We start from the raw sequence: 23,696 nt of genomic DNA on the forward strand, positions 1-23,696 counted from the left end.
CACCATACACAAAAATAAAATGGATGAAAGACCTAAACATGAGACAGGAAGTCATCAAAATCCTCGAGGAGAAAGCAGGCAAAAACTGCTTTGATCTTGGCCACAGCAACTTCTTGCTCAACACATCTCCAGAGGCAAGGGAAACAAAAGTAAAAATGAACTACTGGGACCTTATCAAAACAAAAAGCTTCTGCACAGCGAAGGAAATAATCAGCAAAACTAAAAGGCAACCGACAGAATGGGAGAAGATATTTGCAAATGACATATCAGGTGAAGGGGTAGTATCCAAAATCTATAGAGAACTTATCAAACTCAACACCCCAAAAAACAAATAATCCAGTGAAGAAATGGGCAAAAGTCATGAATATACACCTCTCTAAAGAAGATATCCAGATGGCTAACAGACACATGAAAAAATGCTCATCATCACTCATCATCAGGGAAATATAAATCAAAACCACAATGAGATACTACCTCGCACCTGTCAGAATGGCTAACATTAACAACTCAGGCAACAACAGATGTTGGCGAGGATGCAGAAAAAGAGGATCTCTTTCGCAATGCTGATGGGAATGCAAACTGGTGCAGCCACTCTGGAAAACAATATGGAGGTTCCTCAAAATATTAAAAATAGAACTATGTTACGACCTGACAATTGTACTACTAGTTATTTTTCCAAGGGATACAGATATGCTGTTTTGAAGGGGCACATGCACCCCAATATTTATAGCAGCACTATCAACAGTAGCCAAAATATGGAAAGAGCCCAAGTATCCATCGATGGACGAATGGATAAAGAAGATGTGTTTTATATACACAATGAAGTATTAGTCGGCAATCAAAAAGAATGAAATCTTGTCATTTGCAACTACATGGATGGAACTAGAGGGTATTATGGTAAGTGAAATTAGTCAGAGAAAGATAAAAATCATATGACTTCACCCATATGAGGACTTTAAGAGACAAAACAGATGAACATAAGGGAAGGGAAGCAAAAATATAAAAACAGGGAGGAAAATAAAACATAAGAGGTTCTTAATATGGAGAACAAACAGGGTTGCTGGTGGGGTGTGGGAAGGTGGATGGGCTAAGTGGGTAAGGGGCATTAGGGAATCTACTCCTGAAATCACTGTTGCACTATATGCTAATTAACTTGGATATTAATTTAAAAATAAATAAATTATTTAAAAAAGATTATTAATGAATGCATAACTTGCAAGATAGCAAAATAAAAATTATATTAAAAATACTTGTGTATGTATATAAAGCACAGAGAAAAAAGGAGAAAAGGGGAGTAAAATGCAAATAGTAAGAAGAAGGATTAAAACCTAACATTGTAATTACCTGTTATTATTTAATTGGGCTATATTCATTTAACAGAGTAAGATGGTCAGGTTGGATTATAAAAATCCTAAACTATATATTTATTGCACATATATTATATGTAAACTACATATTGCATAATTTATTTTTTATTTTTAAGCTTATTTATTTAGAGAGAGGGGGGCAGAGAGAGAGTGAGAGTGAGAGAGAGAGAGATTGAGAATCCCAAGCAGACTCCACCCTCTCAGTGCAGTGCCTGACATGGGTCTCTATCCCAGGGACCCAGAGATCATGACCTGAACTGAAATCTGATGCTTAACTGACTGAGCCACCCAGGTGCCTCCATATTGCGTATTTGAAGTATAAGGACATACAAGGATTGGAAGCAAAAGGATGGTGATATATATATATATATATATATATATATATATATATACACACATGTATATATACGTGTATATGTGTATATATATATGTGTATATATATACACGTATATATATGTGTATATATATATACGTGTATACATATATATACACATATATATACGTATATATATATATATATACGTATATATATATGTATGTATATATACATACATACACACACACACACACACACACACCCCACTAATATTAACCAAAAAACTCTATGGCAATATAATACAAGTGGAAATATATTTTAAGTTAATAGATATTACTAGAAATAAAGCAGGCTGCATTTCATAACATTTCAGGATCTATACAATAGTTAAAAAAAAGTTCTAAATATTATGTGCCTTTATAACATTTAATCATATAAAGAAAAATTAACAGAAAAGGGGGGAGTTAGAAAAACTTACAGGGTAGGAGATTTTAACATATATATTTCAATTTTGGATAGTTCAAGCAGATGGAAAGTCAAAGACCTACAGAAAATTTTAAGAGAATTAATACATTTAATTTACTTACAGAAAGTTCTAGGGGTACCTGGGTGGTTCATTCAGTTAAGCATCTGACGTATTATTTCAGCTCAGGTCATGCATGATCTTGTAGTTTGTAGGTTTAAGTCTTGCATCGGACTCTGTGCTGACAGCATGGAGCCTGCTTGGGATTCTCCTTCTCCCTCTGCCTCTGCCTCTGTCTCTCTCTCTGCCTCTGCCTCTCTCCCTCTCTCTCACAATTTAGTTAAAAACTTTAAAAACTTAAAAAATTTTTAAAAAGGAACTACAAACAACTGAGGATATTTTTAAATGGTCTTTGAGTGATTATTAAATTGATGACAAGCCATGTCATAAAACAATCTGAACAATTTTTTAATGAGTAAAATATATAGATTGTTTTCTGATAGAGTAAAATACAATCCAATACTCCAATAATCAAACATAACAAGAAAATCCTCAAATATTTTGAAATTGAACAATATGTACCTAGATGCTACAGGAGTCAAAGAAAAACTCTAATGGAAATTAAAGTATATTTTGATCTGAATGAAAATAAAAATATGTAAAAGCTTGTGGGTTTGAACTGAAGTCATGTTTATTTTTTTTTTTTTTTTTTTTATTTATTTTTGGGACAGAGAGAGACAGAGCATGAACGGGGGAGGGGCAGAGAGAGAGGGAGACACAGAATCGGAAACAGGCTCCAGGCTCTGAGCCATCAGCCCAGAGCCTGACGCGGGGCTCGAACTCACGGACCGCGAGATCGTGACCTGGCTGAAGTCGGACGCTTAACCGACTGCGCCACCCAGGCGCCCCTGAAGTCATGTTTAAAGAGAAATCTGTAGCCATATAAAAGAAAGACTGAAAGTGTATTACCTCAAGAAGCTGGGAAAAAAATCACTTTAAACACCTAACCTTTATGAGGAAAAGGAATTAAGAAACCAGTGATACAGAAAACAAACCTATAATAGAGAATGTCAACAAATACAAAAGTTATTTGTTTAAAAAGACTTGTAACCTCTCACCAGGTTGTTCACAGATAAAAAAGTAGAAGAGGATAACAGGAAGAAAATGGTGACTTCACTAGAGATTCCAAAGCCTTTGAAGAGGTTAAGTAGAGTAATACTTTAAAACTTTAATTTGGCAAATATTTAAATTTGGATGAAATTGATGAATGGCTAGAAAAACACAGACTGTCAAAAATGGTCAAGAACGCTCTTAAAAAATGAGAATAAACTGAGGGTTGATGGGGGGTGGGAGGGAAGGCAGGGTGGGTGATGGGCACTGAGGAGGGCACCTGTTGGGATGAGCACTGGGCATTGTATGGAAACCAATTTGACAATAAATTTCATATTAAAAAATAAAAAAATAAAGGTTAAGAACAATTAGGAGATCTAAATATCTATTATAGCAATTGAATCTATACTTGTAAACTTACCACAAAAGAGATCTCCAAGCCTAGATGGCTTCATAAATAAATTATTTCAAACTTTTAAAGAGTATTTTAGAAAATAGAAAAAAGGGGGGCGCTTTGGTGGCTCAGTTGGTTAAGCATCTGACTTCGGCTCAGGTCATGATCTCTCGGTCCATGAGTTCGAGCCCCGCGTCGGGCTCTGTGCTGACAGCTCAGAGCCTGGAGCCTGCTTCAGATTCTGTGTCTCCCTCTCTCTCTGACCTTTGCCTGTTCATGCTCTGTCTCTCTCTGTCTCAAAAATAAATAAAACATTAAAAAAAAATTTTTAATAAAGAAAATAGAAAAAAGAGAGAACACCTTAAAACTCATTTATTGAAGCTTTCAGGAAACTTATAAAGGTATTACAAGAAAGGAAATTATCTCATGAATTCTAAATTAAGCACTAACAAATCAAATTGAAGGAGTATAGTAAAAAGGATAATACATCCCAGCCACATTGTTTATTCCTGAAATAAAAGGATTTTTTTTTTTAATATTCCCAAACCAATGTAGGGAACAGGATTATGGGAAGAGGGCAGAATGGGAAACACTAGGGAACTATCTTCCCACCTAGACAACAATTACACTGGCAGAATATGTTACAACAATTTTGGAAGTCTGTAATCTGTTGAAGCTTATGACTTATAGAAAAGACTTAGAGGCAAATTATGGTTAACAGCTACCAATACCCTACCACCAGCCACAGGGCAGGCAGCTGTGCACATGTTCTTGGAGCTGCTTGAAAACATAGCTTTTATTTTTTATTTATTTAAAAAAAATTTTTTTAAGTTTATTTATTTTTGAGACAGAGAGAGACAGAGCATGAACGGGGGAGGGTCAGAGAGAGAGGGAGACACAGAATCGGAAGCAGGCTCCAGGCTCTGAGCCATCAGCCCAGAGCCCGAGGCGGGGCTCGAACCCACAGACCGCGAGATGGTGACCTGAGCCGAAGTCAGACGCTTAACCGACTGAGCCACCCCTGCACCCCGAAAACATAGCTTTTAAAGGAGCAAGGGTGGGCAAAAAGGACTCTGTCCTCCAAATACTGATGATCTGTTTTCTGATCGCTGATTGTTGCTTTTATCACAGCCTTCTTTGTGGACATAGGTTATCCTAAAGGAAAGAACTTATCAGTGAGTGAAATTGGTGAATAATACAGTACGTGTATAAGAAACTACCAAACTCTTGGGGCGCCTGGGTGGCGCAGTCGGTTAAGCGTCCGACTTCAGCCAGGTCACGATCTCGCGGTCCGTGAGTTCGAGCCCCGCGTCAGGCTCTGGGCTGATGGCTCGGAGCCTGGAGCCTGTTTCCGATTCTGTGTCTCCCTCTCTCTCTGCCCCTCCCCCGTTCATGCTCTGTCTCTCTCTGTCCCAAAATAAATAAAAAACGTTGAGAAAAAAAAAAAAAAAGAAAAAGAAACTACCAAACTCTTTTGCACCTCATTATAGTATTTTACATAATCCCCAGCAAAGCATGAGTTTTCCTGTTGTACTACATCTTTGCCAATCTTAGCATTATTGTATTTTTATTGTAGTGTAAAGTATAATTATTTGTGGCTTTAATTTGTATTTCTTCTATAACTAATGATGATGGATATGCTTATTGAAAATATATTATAAATGTATTTTGTTTTTTGGTAAGAGTTCATTTATACTTTTTATAGGGTTGTGTTTTTTTCCTCCTGTTAGTGAAATCCTTTCACTATGGATTGGATTTTTCTGTTTCTTTCCATGTCTAATTTTATGTTTACCAGACATTATGACCTGATTTAGAGACACTATACCCATTGTCTTCCTCTGAAAGTTTCTGAGTTTTGTTGTATTAGGCAGTTCAGTAACTTGCTGATTAGCTTACATTGTGTAATGTTGGTTCCAGCCTTTGTCAGGATAAAGTTTCACAGTCAGGACTCAAACTCCAGACTTGGTCTTTCCTTAGGTCCTCTGAGTTTGCCTTGAAGACTTATTAGGGTGGGCCTAGAGTAGCCCATGCTCCTGATAGCATTCTTATTCCTAAGGGTAAGCCTTTTTTGTGTCTCAGTTTTTCTAAGTGTTAAGGAATTCTTCCATCCTGAGTGGGGCAGGTCTCTCTTCTGTTGAATTTTTAACCCTGTAGCAACTGTTTTCTGGTAAGCCTTGTGTAGTCTCACTCTGTGCATGTAAACCTAAACTCCAGCATTGGGAGTGGGGCGGGGTGGAGAGGGAACTTTCATTCACTCTCCAGTTCTGTGCTCTACCAATTCCATCACCTTTAGTACCTACAAATTCTGATTTCTGATTCTTCAGCTCAGCCAGATTACCATGCTCTACTTGGACTCCAGCTCGCAATAGCCATTTGGAAATATTCTGCAGACAGAAGACAAGAATGATCATGAGTTTTACTTCATGAGTTCCCCTTCTCTCAGGCACTGCATCCTTGGGCTGCCCTGTACAATTCCTGGGCGGGTTCTTTTTTCCTATATTTTCCTCAGATTATAATATCTGAAAAGTTTCAAGGCCCCAATTCAGGGGTCAGGCAAAGTTTTTTTAAAAGTTACCAATCTTGAAGTAGAGTTGTCTTCTAATATCCCAGATATATTAAATCTTCTCTAATATTGCATCCTTTTCCAGTTTCTCATGTTTATGAATGCAAACTGCATTCCAGTGGATTATTTCAGTTTGTTGAGACATGATGTAATATTGCAAGCATATTCAAAAATTTGAAAACTGTGTTCTTTAAAAAGTAGGTTTATTTGATTTTCAAAACTAATTCCTAAATGCCCAAATTCTACTGTAGTAGAATATAATGCAATTGCCGAGATTCTGTTCCACAAAAGGTAAAATCATGAAGCAAGCTGGAATGCAAATTAACTTTATATGCCTTTATTCAACAACATCCACCATTATGTCATTCTCATGACTTGGAGATGAAACTAGGTTTCCATGTTTCTCTGTGATAAGTGGTGGGTGCATTTTTCTGAGAATGCACATCAGTTTGTCCATATGTGTAAGAAAATACTGATGCAACTTTTGACAGAAACCAAAAGCCCAATTTACACTTCAGAAATATTGCTCTCTTAGGCAATCATTTTAGGAGTGAGCAGCTACAAAATCTATAGAGTTTGTAAAACTCCTGGCTATAAATATAACTTTATTTTGAAAAATAAGTGATAAAAAGATATTTCTATACCCAGAACTATATTTCTTACACTCTCTGTCAAGCAAGTAATCTTCCAGGTGCTGAGTCAGCAGGAAATTTATTTTAGTAAGTTATATGAAGCACATTAATTTTCACCAAATCCTTAAACCTAATTCAGATATTTATATAAGCTGTATATATGCTGTCCTATCACATGGTAGTGTAAATTTCCTATAATGATATTATGCCTCTGAATTCGCTTTGGTGATCAGTGTAAAAATCTGTTGTATCTTTTTATCATCATGCCTTATGTGAAGTATACTGTCCTCAAGGGATTGCAGGATTTTACAGTATCCAAACTATCATTTTCCTGTTCCCTTTAAATACACAGAATAGCATTTCCTGCAGCCATAAGTAGGCTCAAACTTCCCTGTTGTGTCCCAGAGGATAAGCCAGTTTGGATGAATTAACTGTGAGTTGAGAGAGCACCATGGGTAATGACCAGAAGAGGATATCACAGGCAAGGAAAATGTACAGTGCCAAGATTAGAAACACTTTCACCTCATGGGCCTTGGCCTGCAAAGTCAACTTGAACCTCTGGGGACTTGAAATGAGGTTTTGTTTGTTTGCTTCTCTTGAGAAAATTGGTTTCTCATTTACAAGAAAATGGGTGCCAAAAGGATTATAAAATAGGCCGAAGTACTCTGGGAATTCAAAATTGCTTTACCAGAGCAATGTTTGGAGGACTTGAATGTAACTGTTAATCAAACCCCAAATATATGTATATAATCCTATCTCTAGTAAACTTCATATATGAAAATGCTGGTTAAGAGAGGTCTCCTCTTCTATATTCTTAATCATTCTCCTGTGAGGTCTTGACCTACAATCAACAAAATTATGAACACGTTTTATTTTAGGTGAATTCATTTTTCCCAAGAACAGCAAAATTAATACAAAAGCAAGTGAAAATGCTGTATTCATGAAAAATTTTTCCTGCAAGGCTTTAATTCTTTGTCCATCATGCATTCTCATCTGGGCCTACTCTGATCAACCAAAATTTACATTGCACTCCCTAAATCTCCCAGTCTCCTTTATCTACTCTTTTTTCCCTCTGGCATTCACATTTAATCGAAAAACTTATTATATTTGCTTTTTTGTCTTAGAGCGTAAGCTTCACAAGAAAGAATTTTGTCCATTAATTATTGAGTTCTCAACAGGTCATTTTCTTTTTTGCACTTCTTTTAAGCACAGGTACTATAGCCTTTTAATCTGGATTATCTTTTCAAGGATTTTTGTATGGCAAACACTCGTGGAAGAAATCACAGTATCTCCCTTGAAAGTGGAGGGGCAAGTTTTTGTGTATAATAAATATAGTCTCTCTCTGCAGGTCATAAGTTGGCCTGGCCATGTTTGCTGGCATCCTATCATAAAATATTGGACGTTACTAATATTCAGCTTTTCAGGAGTGATGCAAATCCACTGTGTGCAGAGAATCCTCTGAAGTCATTCCCACTCTGTATGGATGACGGGGTAAGGGGAACTGGTGCCAACACACATTTATATTGCCTGCTGTGCTGTGAATAAAACCTTTCTTTATCTTTGGTCCAGGATTTGTTTCTTAACCTTCTCTATGAAATCATGGCAGGTTAACTGATGAGCTTCCATGTAGGGAAAAATCTAAGACCCTTTACGGTTGTTGCCACTAATGTAACTCAAATGCCTGAAAGTATGTAGGTCATTGAAGGTACTAAATGTATGCGGAATTAATGGATATGTGAATGAATTAAAAAAAAATATAGTACTTATGTGGATACATAATAATATTTGTGAAATGATAGATCTTGAAAGCCATCATTTTGGGGGACTAAAAATAAATTTATATGTTCACATGTTTGAAATGTTGCAGAATGGAATAGTTTAGAGTTTGGGCTGTTATGTCAAACAAACATGGATTGCAGTTGGAGTCCATGCAACTGTGTGAACTTGAGAAAATAAACATTACTCATTCTTTCTCATTTGGAACTTAGAAGAAAAAATACTATAATGTCTACACTACTGTTGAGTTAGATGAGATAATACAGTAAGTAGTCTATTGAAGTTTATGGCTATCCTATTTCCCAGACTACTTTCTGAATCATCCTTATCCTATAAGTAATATGATTGAGAGAGTCCATAAATAACTTATGTAATAAGTCTTCTTCCCTTCTTATCTTCCAGTTGCCAGTGCACTCTGTGTAACATGCTTCATAAAACTTCTTGAATCTGCAGCTTGATATCTTTCATCCTTCTGAAAAAAAAAATCAGCCATTATCACATCAGGTATTGCTCTGCTTTATTCTTTTTCTTTCTCTCCCTCTTCTCCTTCTCTCCCTTTTCCATATACAAGGTCATATTCTAGAACTTCAGTTATATGTATCGCAGACTTTTTAAAATCTGTATCCCCAGTATCTCCACTTCCTTTAACATACTTTTTTTAAACCATTTTGTCTCTCTGTGCTTCATTGCCAATATTTTCTTATGACTCATCTTTCAATGCCTTCCTTATCTAACAACTATTAAACCCCTTAAATTCTTCCTTTTTGTTGTACTTTTTCTATTCTAGAAATTTCATTTTTAAAAAACATGTTTCCCATCCTCTGACAAAGATTTTGACACTTTTATTTCTATTAACATGTTCAGTTATTTTAAAGTCTCTCTAATAATTCTTTATCTCAAGATCTTAGATTTTTATTTTCTATTTACTTGGATTTGGTCTCATTTCTTACCCTTATGTGCCTGGTGATTGTTGTTTGAGTAATAAACATTGCATTTTTTTAACTCTACTGCGGGGAGGGAGCCTGGAGGCCAAGTATAATGTAATCTTCCTTCAGGAAAAATTTATATTTGCTTCTGGCAGACGGCTAGAGATACTAGCCATTTGGATCATACAATATTAGAGAACAAGGTAATGTATGTTTTTGCCTTCAATCCTTGAGGGTAGTTCTATTTGTGTCTCTTTCTTAATTGTATAATGTATCCATTTGATGCTTCCGTCCAAAGTGCTTGTGATTTCCCATGGTATTGTCTGAATGAATAACCTTCAACTCTAATTTTTGTCCTGTTAGACATAGAAGACAGTTAACATTTCTCCTCTTCTTTGGTTCATAGGTGCTTTCCTGGAGTGCACAGATACCTTAGGGACAATATGATACAATATGTCCCAAAAGTAACATGTCTACATGTTTATCTCTTTTATCTCAGTGCTATAATTTTTCAGTGCCTTCAAACATATCTATACAATCTCAGCTTTTATAGATGTTTTCAGTAGATGAGTTGCCTTTACTGAAGCCCAATGCACTTCGGCTTTTTCCATTTTTATTTTTTTTTTTATTTTTTTTTTCAACGTTTTTCATTTTTTATTTTTGGGACAGAGAGAAACAGAGCATGAACGGGGGAGGGGCAGAGAGAGAGGGAGACACAGAATCGGAAACAGGCTCCAGGCTCCGAGCCATCAGCCCAGAGCCTGATGCGGGTCTCGAACTCACGGACCGCGAGATCGTGACCTGGCTGAAGTCGGACGCTTAACCGACTGCGCCACCCAGGCACCCCGACTTTTTCCATTTTTAGAACTTTCTCTTTATATGCGATTTAAGCAGAGCAGCAACTAGTTAAGATTGGGGATAATTAATTTTTAAAACAAATTGTTTATACACACACACACACACACACACACACACACACACGTATGTACCTGTGTGTGTATGAATTGCCTGCTACAATACCTGGAATTATATTTAAAATGCATTCCATTTATATTAAAGGGATAAAAGTATAATTAATAAACATTTTGAAAAATTTCTGGAATAATTATATATATATTTTATATTCACACCTGTAACCAATCTTGAGAACACAGACTGTTGGAAGTAGAAATATGTCTATAAAGTTAAGGAGGAAGGAGAAGACAGATCAATCTCCAGAGCTTTTAGGAATGAACCAAATGGTGCACTGAAGTTAGTCCTAAAATTTTAGGTAACCTGGGGTTATCCAGATGAAACAAATATGTGGTGGTTTTACAATAATTTCTTTGTGTAGCAGATCATAGAGGATTAAGTAAAGGGGCTTGGGAGGGAGAGAATCAATCATGTAGTGTGAGCGCTGATGGATGAGGGAACTGCTGAACAAAGGGAGGAAGGAGGACGACAAGCCTGGACCCCTTGTTTGATTAGCCTGGGGCTGGCAGCCTCTTATCTGAATAATTATACTCAGGGGTGATACTCAATGAACTCTGCTTCCACTACATTTGCCTGTAGATACAAACTGATAGAACAGTGTAATCAATGAACCTTCATCTCATTTAAAGCCTTACTGTCTCACCAGAGCACTTCCTTTTTGTTCCAGGAACATCCCCCCCCCCCCATTTTATTTGAGTTAAGAGTACTTAACAATCTATAAATCATAATTTGCTTTCCAGGCCACTGACCATGACTCTCTGCACTAAATACAAGCAAAACTAAAAATCCAGTTCACTGACTAAATTATTTAACAATGACAGTAGATAGTTTTTATATTGTGAATGATGTTAAAATAGCTGTCTCAATTCTGGACTCACTGAAGAATAGTATCTTTTTCAGTGAACTAAGGGGGAAGTTATATCTTAGATTTCCAATCATGTTTTAAGAGTGTATTCCTTGACAAAAACTTTCTTTTTAAGAACTTGGTCAAATTTAGGTCGAAGATATGTTTTATCTTATATGTGTGAAAGGTCATTCTCTTTCCTTCAACTGTTTGAGGTCTTAACTATATATTGCTCCCCTCCAGGCATTATTGGGATACAATTGACATATAATATTGTGTAAATATAAGGTGTACAACATGTTGATTTGATACACTTAAAGATCGCAAAATTAGCACACCCATCGTCTCATTTAATTATCATTGTGTGTGTGGTGAGGGTGTTTAAGATCTCACTTAGTAACTTTCAAGTACATACTACAATATTGTTAACTATAGTCACCATGCTGTGCATTAGATACCCAGAACTTTTTCATCTTATAATGGGAAGTTTGTACCTTTTGACTAACATCTCCCCATTTCCCCCACACTCTACCCCTGGCAACCACCATTCTACTCTGTTTCTAGGAGTTCAGCTCTGTTAGAGTCCACATATAAAGAAGATCTTACAGTATTTGTCTTTTTCCCTCTGACTTACTTCATTTAACATAATACCTTCAAGGTCAGTCCTTGTTTGTCACAAATGTCAGGATTCCTCCTTGTGGCTGGATTGTCACAAATGTCAGCCTCCTTGTGGCTGATTATCTCATTTGCTATATCTATATATCTACACCTATATTTTCATCTGTTTATAGGTGGACATTTAGGATGTTTCCATCTCTTTGAGAACCTGATTTCACTTTTATATATACACCCATTTACATTCCGACCAAAAATGTGCAAGCGTTCCTATTGTTCTACATTCTTGCCAAAACTTTTTAGCTTTATTTTTTTTTTATAATAGCCATTCCAACAGATGAGAGATAATATCACATTGTGGCTTTAATTTGCATTTTCCTGATGATTAGTGATATTCACCATCTTTTACTATAACTGTTACCCATTTGTATGCCTTCTTTTGGGAAAAAAATATCTATTCAGGTCCTCTGTCCATTATTTAATTACTGATTGTGTTTGTTTGGTTTGGTATTGAGGTTTAGGACTTGTTTCTACATATTGGAGGTTAACCCCATATCACATAGTTTGCAGATATTTTCTCCCCTTCTCTTGGTTGCCCTTTCAGGTTGTTGATGGTTTCCTTTGCTGTGCAGATACTTTTTAGTTGGATATAGTCTTACATGTTAGTTTTTGCTTTTGCTGCTTATGCTTTGGTGTCATATCCAAAAAATCATGGCCAAGTTTAATGTCCAAAATACTTTTTCTTCTGTTTTTCTTTGTTTTATGGTTTCAAGTCTTAGGTTTAAGTCTTTAATTAATTTTCATTTAATTTTTATGAGTGTTGTAACATTTCATTTTTTTGTATATGTGTATCTGGTTTTGCCAGTACCATTATTGAAGAGAATTTATTTCCCCATTGAGTACTGTTCACTCCTCTGTCAAACATTACTAGATGGTGTATATAGGAGTTCACTTCTGGTCTCTAGATTCAGTTCCTTTGGTATACATGCCTGTTTTTAAAGCTAGTACTGTACTATTTTGATTACTGTAGCTTTGCAACATAGTTTAATATCAAAAAGTGTGATATCTCTGGTTTTGTTTTTCTTTCTCAGCACTTCATTGACTATTTAAGATCTTTTGTGGTTCAATATGAATTTTAAGATTGTGTTTTCTATATCTTTGAAAAAATGACTTTGGAATTTTGACAGGAGTTTTGTTGCATCCGTAGATGGCTGTGGGTATAATCATTTTAATAATAATAATTTTTCAGGATGCCTATATAAGATTTCCATTTATTTGTGTATTCTTCCATTTATTTCACTAACATTTTAGAGTTTTCAGTGTATAGATCTTTCACTTCCTGGTTGGATTTATTCCAAACCATTTTATTTTTCTTTTTTGATGCTATTGCAAATAGGACTGTTTTCTTATTTCTTTTTCAGATACTCCATTTTTAGTGTATAGAAACAAAACTAATTAGTGTATATTGACCTGCATTCTTCAACTTTACTTAATTTGTTAATTATTTTGGAAGTCTTTATTTTTCTTGACTGATTTCTCTGGCTAGGATTTCCATTACTACATTGAATAAGAATGGTGAGAATGGACATCCTTGATCTGTTCCTAATTTTAGAGAAAAAAAAAACTTTTAGTTTTTTAGCTTTTACTATGTTGTTAGTTGAGAGCTTATCATATATGGCCTTTATTATATTCAGGTACATTCTTTACCCACTTTATTAAAAGTTTTTTTTTTATCATGAAAGGATTTATATGCTGTCAAATTATATTTTGTATTTATCAAAATAACTATGATTTTTATCATTCTATTACTTTGATGTATCACATTTACTGATTTGCATATGTTGAACCTTCATCACATCCCAGGGATACATTGCTCTTGATGCTAATATATTATTCTTTTAATACACTTTGTATTTGTTTTGCTAATGTCAGAATTTTTCCATCTGTGCTCATCAGTGATATTGGCCTGTAGTTTTCCTGTAGTGTCCCTATCTTGCTTTGGTATCAAGGTAATGCTGGTCTTAAAAATGAGTTCGGGAGTACTCCTCTTTAGTTTTTTTTGGAAGTGTTTAAAAATTGGCATCACTTTTTCCTTTGATAGGATTCACCAGTGAAATCATCTGATCCTGGGCTTTTCTTTGGTGGAAGGTTTTTGATTACTGATTCTGTCTCATTACTTATTATTGGTCTCTTCAGATTTTCTTTTTCTTCATGATTCAGTGTTGGTAAGATATATATTTCTAGCAGTTTATTTCTTGATTAGTTGATACTTAGTTGTTCATATTAGTCTTCTATGATCTTTGATTTTTGTGGCATCAGCTGTAAGGTAGCCTTTCATTTCTGATTTTAGCCTTTTTCTTAGTCTCATTAAAGATTTTTCAATTTTATCTTTTCAAAAAAAAAAAACAACAAAAGCTGATCTTTTGTCTTTTCTGTTTCATTTATTTCCATTACAGTCATTGTTTTTTCCTTCCTTCTGCTAACATTGGGCTTTTACATATATATACACACACACATATATAGATACATATAAATATACACATATATAGATATATAGATAGATTTGTATATATATGTACATATATACATATATGTATGTATATACATGTGTATGTGTGTGTGTGTGTGTGTGTGTGTGTGTGTATAAAGTTCTTTGAGATATAAAGTTAGTGGTTTACTTAAGATTTTTGTTTTGGGGCACCTGGGTGGCTTAGTTGGTTAAGCCTCTAACTTTGTCTCAGGTCATGATCCTGCAGTTGGCCCGTTGGACTCTGTGCTGACAGCTCAGAGCCTGGAGCCTGCTTCAGATTCTGTGTTTCCCTTTCCATCTGCTTCTCCCCAATATTCATTCATTCATTCATTAATATTCTCTCTCTCTCTTTCTCTCTCTCTCAAAAATAATAAATTTTTTTTTGTTTTTTTCTTAATGTAGGCTTTTACTGCTATACACTTTCTCCTTAAAACTGCTTGTTCAGCATCCTATAGGTTTTGATGTTTTGTTTCCAGACCCATTTGCTGACAGCTTCCCCTTTCCTTTCCCAAGGGCTGTGCTAAAGTTTAAGTTTGTGGTTCTTACTGGTCCACAGATTCAAGCAGGTTTTCTAAACATGTTCACTGTCTGCCAAAGTTCACTCTCGTTGCAGTCAGGAGTCTGCACGAGGAGCCAGCCATGGGTAGAAGGGTATGTGGATTAGGCATCTCAAGCATTGGATGGAGGCCAGTTTGGGGAATCAGTGGGTAGGGCACCCTTGTGGCTAGTGTGTGGGTCTCCTGATGGAGTTTACAATACACTTAGTAAAATCTGCATCCCTTTGATGCATTCCAGGGCACTGCTATTCTCCCCACCATTCACATCCCCACTCCTCAACCTTCACCACCTTCAGGTAACTTACAATTCAGTACTCTGGATGGGGAGAGGGAAATTGGCCTCTTTGGCAGCATGCCAAAAATGTAGGAGAGCGTAGCACTCAGACCTACATATGCTCACTCTTCATTCCCTATTGCTCTTGTGCTGTATTTGGGGAGGGTTGATAAAGTTAAAGTCAGACTGTTGCTCTTACTCCCTCAAATGCATCCAATCTCAGATCTTTTTGTTTCAATGGTGTCTTGGAACTTCACCAGATCCTGGACTTCTACAAAGGTTCTCTTGTACATGACTGATTGTCTAAATCCCTGTTCTCATGGGGCTTCCAGACTATAGACAGGAGGAGTGGAGCAGGTTCATAGGCCACCTCACAGTCTGCAGCTGGTACCAAGCTCTGTCTATTATTCGTTGCATGGATGGGCAAGATGCTTTCTGTGTCCCTTGGTGTATGGTGCTGGTTCCCACAGCTCCCACAAAGGCACTTTTGTCCATGGAAGGATGCCAAATTCACTTGTCATTGTTGAGTAGGGGATATGTTGAAAGACATCTTCAGCCATCTTGCTTGACATATTGCTTTTTCATTAATTCTTTTTCATGAATTATGAAACTATGTGAATTTTCTCTAAGAAACTTTTAAAAATTCACAGAATACTTTTAATCAAGAAAAATATTTTAGGTATGCATATTTATATACATACGGTTCAACATCTCAAGTTCAGCATCTAGAGTACCTCACTCTAAGTACACCTTCTGTTTAATTCATACAGTGTAAGTGCACATTTACTGAATTGCTTGAGGAACATTTGCTGAATTGCTTCAGCTAATTAAGCCCAAGGCATAGATTCAATTTCCATATAGGCCAATGCTCAAAAGGAGTGACATCTTCTCTGAATATTTCTTATATCCCTTTTCTTTTTCTCTCTTCTTCTTTTAATGTATAAATCACATCCTTTTTCTTGTTCTTTCCTTCCCTCATCTGCTTCCTCTTTGCCTCCTACATAGATTTCTTAAATTTCCTGTAACGTACAAGACATATTTATAATTCCCAAAGTATTCAGATTCATGTGGCAAAATAATAAAAGTTGCACCCTCCTCACTGTGGATTACGTATACAACATATATGTCTATATTCTTGAGTATAGTACATAGGCATGAAATTTGCACATCCTGCTTTACTTGAATAACTACACATTTGTCTGACATTAAGGGTAGATGATAAGAAAAATGCAAATGTAGGCAGATGTATGTAAAGTCATTTATAATAGATTCAGTATTAAGAAGAAACATGAGGATGTTTCCAAATCTGTTTTTATTGAGTCTTGACTCAGAAATATCAAATATATTTTTGTATTTTGTGAACTTTTATAGAAAAGTCTTGCTAATTTATATACATTAATTTTATATATCCAGTAGCAAATGGCCTTTATTGACAAATATACAATAAAAGCCCTAGGGAAAGTCTTGAAAAATTTGAGTCTAAGCCACTGTTATTTCAGAGATATTTGAGATGTTTGTTTTAACTATAAATGCAGGAGCTATATACAAGTAGTTACTTATGTAGCTATATAAGTCCATTACACTGACTGCCAATGAAGTACAGCTTCGTGAATCCATTTTTAAGTTTTCGATCCATGAATATGCAGTAAAAAAAAAGAGTCTCAAGATACCTTTCTTGGGCTATGTTTTCATTGGACAAATTCAGCATGTTTCAAAAGATATGCATATTTGGCTTACACTGTAGTGTGAACATATTGGTGGATTATAAAATAGACAAGCTTCATGGGCTGTTTCATTTCCAGTCTTAGTGAAATGGAGACAATTTTTAAATAAGCTAATAATAAGCACTTCTATTTTATCCATCCTGAGTACATGACCTATGTTTCAGTTGATATATACTGCCTCTTCCTGAAGTCTGGATTAAATTTTGTTGCTGAAGTAATGAAAAGAGAGAAATAATACTTAGCTGTTGACATTCCAAAATAAAATTTGGAATCATGGCCAAGCTATTGATTTGAGAAAGTGCATTTCAGTGATCTATTCCAGAGATTTCAAATTATACAGTCTTTTAATACTTATTTAAAGGTACCTATTTTTCCATTTAAGTCTTATACAGAGAGTTTAGAGTCAGGGGAAGGAAAAAATGAGTTGGGAGAAAGAGCATTTGAGTGTAAGAAGTTCTTTCTGGCTCTGGAGAATTCTGGAAAGAGAGAATTGATCCTGTTTCCTTTGAGGACCGGATTACCTGGTCCCAACCCAGAATACAATCATGTAAACTAGTCTTTAATATATTTCTTCCCTTTCTTTCCTGAAAGTTTGGTGGAAAGGCAGTGGAAGACAGGTATTTCAGGAACAAACCTGAAAATTCCTCTCTCAATTAAGTATGCCTTAGGAACTCTGATATCTCAGCTCCGGAAATTGTTACTTTATGACAGCCTTTGTTTTTTTCACAGCTTCCTAAAATAATCATCAGCTTTCCACCCCAAATTACTCTATAATACACTGAGTAGATCTCTGGAATGATACATGAAAAGATCTGTGATGAAATGAAGAGAAGGGAGGGTTGGAGTTTACTCAAATATGTCAAGAAAATTGCACCTTATATGGAACTCATAGCCAAGGCAAAATAGGAAAATATAATTGAAAAGGAAGAAAGAATAAAGTGTGAAGCCAAAGGCTTAGGTGGTAAGAATACAAATACACATATCTAGTCCAGCATCACTATAAAAGCAGAGCTCATAAAAACAATCAATATCCCAGAGCCACTAGAATTGAATTATGCCTTAATCAACAGCTCTCTGTTCTCTCATCCAGTTTGATTAAAGCCCTATTATTGTATTGGCTATTTTGGAATTAAAGATCATATGCCTCATACTTAAAATGCACTGATTTAAAGAAAGCCCAGCTTCATGGCTTAACTACTAAACCTACAGCAATCTCCAGATCTTAACCACACTGAGTAGTCCTAGAATTAGTGACAAATAATTACAAAATCTTCCCTTCAAGAGAGCCATTCAAACGTGATATAATTTCATAAAATTAATACAACAAAAGTTGTTTAAACACGGCTAATATCTTTAAATAGTCTGAGTCAGAACTCTGAAGGATTCCTAGGACCCACTAGAGGAGATTGTTAAGACTCTAATGGCTAAAAAATACCCAACAAAATTTCTGGAAATATGGTTTCAGAACTAAGCATTACCTATTTTGAATTCAAAATATATAAAAATAAGTGTAACATAACCACATGACATTGAATTTCATGCACATTTTTTAGTCATGACAACAACATAAATGTGTTTCAATGGAGATTTCTAATTTCTATGGCCTCATCCAAATGCAATGCAAAAATGGAATGTTTGTATTATAATAGATCCCTAAGGATGAACATATGCAAATGTGACCAACACATTCCCTACCCATGTGGAACTCATAGCCTAGTAGACTTGCTTATGATACAGAAAAAGGAGATAATGACATAATTAATTCTTTAGTCTATTTTCCCATCTGTGATGGACCCTCACCTCTTTTTACATGTGCTTATTTACACAAGACTGTCATTTGCATTATGAAGCTGAAAGAATGTCTATCATTGTGGTGCTCGGATGTCATCTGGTTGTTCTTAGCCGCTGTGTATCTTAAGTAAATGAGCCCTCCTGCTTCTCCCTTCATCTACACGCTCCCCTCCCCACCCCCCACCCCCACAGAAGTATAAATGGCAGAAAACAAGAACCTTTAAAGCCCCCTGAACATTTCTTAGGACTTACACTGTTGACTTCCTAGAATTGCGGATATTAACACTAGAGGTCAAATTTATCTCCTTCTAAACATTATGTATACAGTTTATCTTTATGGCATAATTTAAAGAAAATATTCATAAACTAGTATGCATTATGGAAGATTTTAGAGACAAATATGTAACAAATGATGTTAGTGGGACAAATTCTTATTATACCACTTGGGCTGTTCAACACCAGTGATTTTTAGTGGTCCTTTATTTCATTTTTCAATTTGTCTCAATTTTGTTAGCTCCTCCATTTCCCTTTTGTCATCATTTGGCTCTTTACCAATTACCTTACTGTGGGTTCTAATAGAACTTACCAATACCATTTGTTTTGGTTCTGTGGTTGTGTGTCTGTGCATATGTGTGCAGGTGCACGTGTGGTGGGAGGGAGGCGTATTTGATATTGCAGTTATTTAGTGGTTACAAGATAGATAATGGGTTGTTAGTTTCTTCTGGAATCAGTTTTGTTGAGCTATATTTTGCTAGGAATATGTACATTTTCAAATTTGTTGACATAAATATGTGAATATTTTCTTATTTTTTGAGTTCTATATTTTATAAGGTACACAAAAGTATACATGATGAATTTTTATGTATGTGCATGTCCATATAATTACCACCTGATCAAGATAAAAAGCAAATGCTTTTTTTGAAATTAAAAAAAAAGAAAAAGAAAATGTGGTACACCAATGGGTTTTCTTGGGCCCCTTCAGAAGTGAGTGATGCCCATCAAATTTCTATCTTTATAGATTAGTTTTGATGAATTTGAAATTAATATAAGTGAAATAATATAGATTTTTTTAACCAGGCTTATTTCATTCAACATTATGTCTGGGAGATTATTCATGTATTGTCTATCCAGTTTTTTTTTAATTGTTGTATATAATTCTGTTGTGTAAATAACTCTTTTTTTCAAACTATTTCATGATTTCCATGTGGTTGCATAATTGAGCCTTGAATTAGAATTTTTTACTGTAAGTTGTAAAAATATCAGGTATTTCTACCTATAGTTTTGTTGTGGATTTGTAGTTTAGTAGTATTGTGGTCAGATAAAATAATCTGACCATATCAATCATTTCACATTTGTTGAAATTTGCTTTAAACCAAGGTTATAGTCCATTTTTAAAATGTGCTATTTATACTTTAAGAGAATGTATAATTTAGAGTTTTGTAGTTATTCTTTAACCATCTATCATCTAATGACTAAATACTATTGATATTGTCTATTTCCCTGTAGATTTGGTCTGCATTTTCTTTTTTTCTTGAGACATAATTGACATATCACCTTTTGCAAGTTTAAGGTATATAAATTATTCATGTGATACATTTATATATTGCAGTAGGAGTACCACTTTAGTGTTAGCTAACACCTCTATTGAGATCTAGTGTCTTAGGAACTTTAAAGTTTATAATAAAGTATTGACTATAATTTCTATTTTATCTATTAGATTTCCAATACTTCTGTATCTAGTTCCAAGTTTGTACTCTTAAAGTGTTTACCAAATTACCCCACCTCCTAGCTCCTCGAAATGAAAAACAGATTTTAAACTCTCCAAATATATTAAGGATTTGACCATATTTTTATATATGATTTACTGGTTTTTGCTTGATGTATTTATATGCTAAGATATTAGATAAACATTTGAATTATTATACCATTTATTGAGTTTCAGTTTTTAACTATGAAATGACTTATCCTTAATAACATAATTTGCCTTAAAATTAATTTTTATGATACACCCATATAAGTTCTTTTGTGTAGAAAGAACATAATAGAACAAAATATATTTATTTTTAAGAACTCAGTTAAAAATCTTTGGGTACTGCTTCTATTTATTTATTTTTGAAATGTTAATTGTATTATCAGAACTCAAGAAAGATGTCTCCATGAAGTGATAAAGTACAATTATGGAAACATGTTATGTTTAGCAAACTACATCTACCATTTTGATTTAGGCATAAATTAATATAAAAGTAAATAGTCCACTGAGACTTCTATTTAAATACTAGTTTATCCAATGATTAACTGCACCTATACTTAATGAAAAATAATCCTCCTCTTTTTTCATAGTTACCTTTACCTATAAACACACACATCAAATTATGGGTGCTTCCAGAAATCACTACATCCACATTTCATAACATAAATATTTTATCTTTTGAAATGTTACCTATGATACTGAGAACACAGTAATTCCTGATTCTGTGATCTCTTAAAATAAAAGAACTAAGATTAACTAGAGATCCCTAGGAAAGTGTAAATTTTTAATGAACAAAAAAGCAGTACAAGTGGTCTGATATATAAGGTAACTGCGAAAGAGTGTGTGGCAAAATTTTAAGAGGAATTGCCGGCATTTATGATCATGAGTAACATCAGTGGCCAAGAGTGTTCACAGACGCTCACCAAATTTGAATGTGAATCAATTATCTACCAGGCAATAGAGGACTACTGTGTCAATGAAAAACACTACAATTGTGATACTTTGGCACATTTTTCTCCCAGTAATTTCAGTTTTCTTCAGTTGTTGAAAGAAAGATGAACCAAGGCTGACTATCAATAACATAATCCATTATGGCAACCACTTGGCATATGATTGGACTCCTGAGTATATCTAATGTATCCCATTAATGTACACTAGGCAAAATCTCCCATACTTTTGTCCAACCTTCCTGAAGGTTTCCTGCTAATTAGACTCTGTAGAGGCAGGCTGCATCTTCAGAATCCAGCCTTTAATGTTCCCTTTACCTATTTAGCTAAGAAGTCAGAACCTTCATTTGCATGAGAGTTTTAACTTCAAAACATGTCATTGTCTGCTTTTAGCATTTTCTCTGTAAACCTAAGAAGTTAGCAAATAATACCTTTGAAGCACACTCAGTGTCTGGACCAGAAGAGATACTGAGATACTTGACAGTAGCTTATAGAAGTTATAAAAGTCCACAATTGAAAGCAGTTGTTTAATTCAGGGTTTATTTTTATTTCTTAGCAAATACAGGATGCAGACCATGAGGGATGAGAGGTGTTGAATTGATAATGCTCAGAAAAATGTATGTGTCTTCATGTGTTTTCCATCCATGTGGCATAGACTGTGCTGCTGTGTTTCTGAATTTTATTATTTAACTGAGCTGCATTAGTGATATTGTATAAGACACCTAAAGATTCCAGTGATTTAACCCAGATGTGAGGGTTCAGTCAACTGAATTTCCTAGTCATATATTTTAAAATTAAATAAAAATGGAATTTGGTTTATATGTGCTTTGATTTAAAATTTTGCTTTCAACATGGATGTCAGTTATACAAATACATTATACATTATTCACCTATTTCTCTCTCTTATTTTTCTTTATCCTGATGTAAACATTACTTGAATTCTTTAAAACTTGATTTAAAAATTGATCTTTATTTTGTAAAAACTATCCATGATGATTTTACACAGAATTTCATGGGAATTTATATTCATTGTTATCAATTTTTATTCATACATAATTTGCACATAAAGGAATGAGTTACTAACAGAAGCAGTCCTGAAAATGGTCAAAAGGAAAAAGGTTGGAAGGGAAATTATTGAAATAAAGACGATACTTTATAAATGTTGATCTATGAAAAATATTTTAATATACTGGTGTCACCAATATTTTGAGTTTACAATGACACTGGGAAGCAAAGATGAAGACAAATTTAGCAACTTTCAGCATCAAAATCTAACTGTTAATTGAGGTGTCTTGGCTACTGCACACAGAACTTACCTAAACTCACTGGTCCTGCTTGAAATCTGTCTCAGATATACCATCTCTGTTTTACTGTGGACTGCTGAGAACATCTGATTTTATCACTTGACAAGTATGACAAAATTGAGCTATTCATAGATAGCTCACTTGATACCTACTCACCCTGGTGTCCCATGGCCAAGTGTTCTTTCTTTGCTATGATCTGGTAACACAAGATCTGTTTATGGAACACTGTAAAACACCCTGCTACAGAGGGCATAGACTTACCTGAAGTCCCAGGATTGTACATTGTGACTACACCACCCTCTAGAACTTTCTATGAGTTCCATATTGCATCCCTATCTACCACTGACCTTTCTAACATTCTAGGTTCTGTGAATAATATCTCCAGAAGGGCTCATTGCATTGTGGCCATACCTACTATAGTGCCTTTCTCCAAGCTCCACTCAAAGCTGGAAGCCTTCTGTGCCAATATTCCTAGGATTGCATTGCCTCCAGAATACAAAGGAAGCTACCATACAACATGTTATTTCTCCCTAATGAGGAATGCAAGATATAGTAATTGGCCTTTACTTTGAAGAGGGTATTGTGACCACTGCACCCATAAAAATTGATGGCCAGTTCATGAATCTTGATGGGATTTCTCTCCCACTCTATAAGTCTTACTAAGTCTTCCATTGTTCTAGCCACCTTGATTTCTCTTTTCAATCTGCACACTGTTGTCAATGTAATAGATAAGTGTGGTTTCTTTGATCCCATACACAGTAGATTGAAAAGATCCAGATCTCTTCAGATTATATAATAACAGGGTAGAGGTACAAACATAGCCCTGAGACAAAACTATAA

General features: G+C 35.0%; 1 long non-coding RNA gene across 2 annotated transcripts; it reads right to left on the reverse strand.

Moving 5' to 3' along the window:
- Positions 1-7,514: 7,514 nt before the first annotated feature.
- Positions 7,515-23,120, reverse strand: LOC131487150 (uncharacterized). 2 transcript variants are annotated; one of them, XR_009249633.1, is made up of 2 exons: positions 22,869-23,120; positions 7,515-9,094 (listed from the first exon to the last, which is right to left on the reverse strand). It is a non-coding gene; the product is annotated as an uncharacterized LOC131487150 (long non-coding RNA). The 2 variants fall into 2 exon arrangements; XR_009249634.1 differs by having other exon boundaries at positions 23,013-23,113.
- Positions 23,121-23,696: the final 576 nt, after the last annotated feature.

Source organism: Neofelis nebulosa, chromosome 10 (assembly GCF_028018385.1).
Source record: "Neofelis nebulosa isolate mNeoNeb1 chromosome 10, mNeoNeb1.pri, whole genome shotgun sequence".
NCBI lineage: Eukaryota > Metazoa > Chordata > Mammalia > Carnivora > Felidae > Neofelis > Neofelis nebulosa.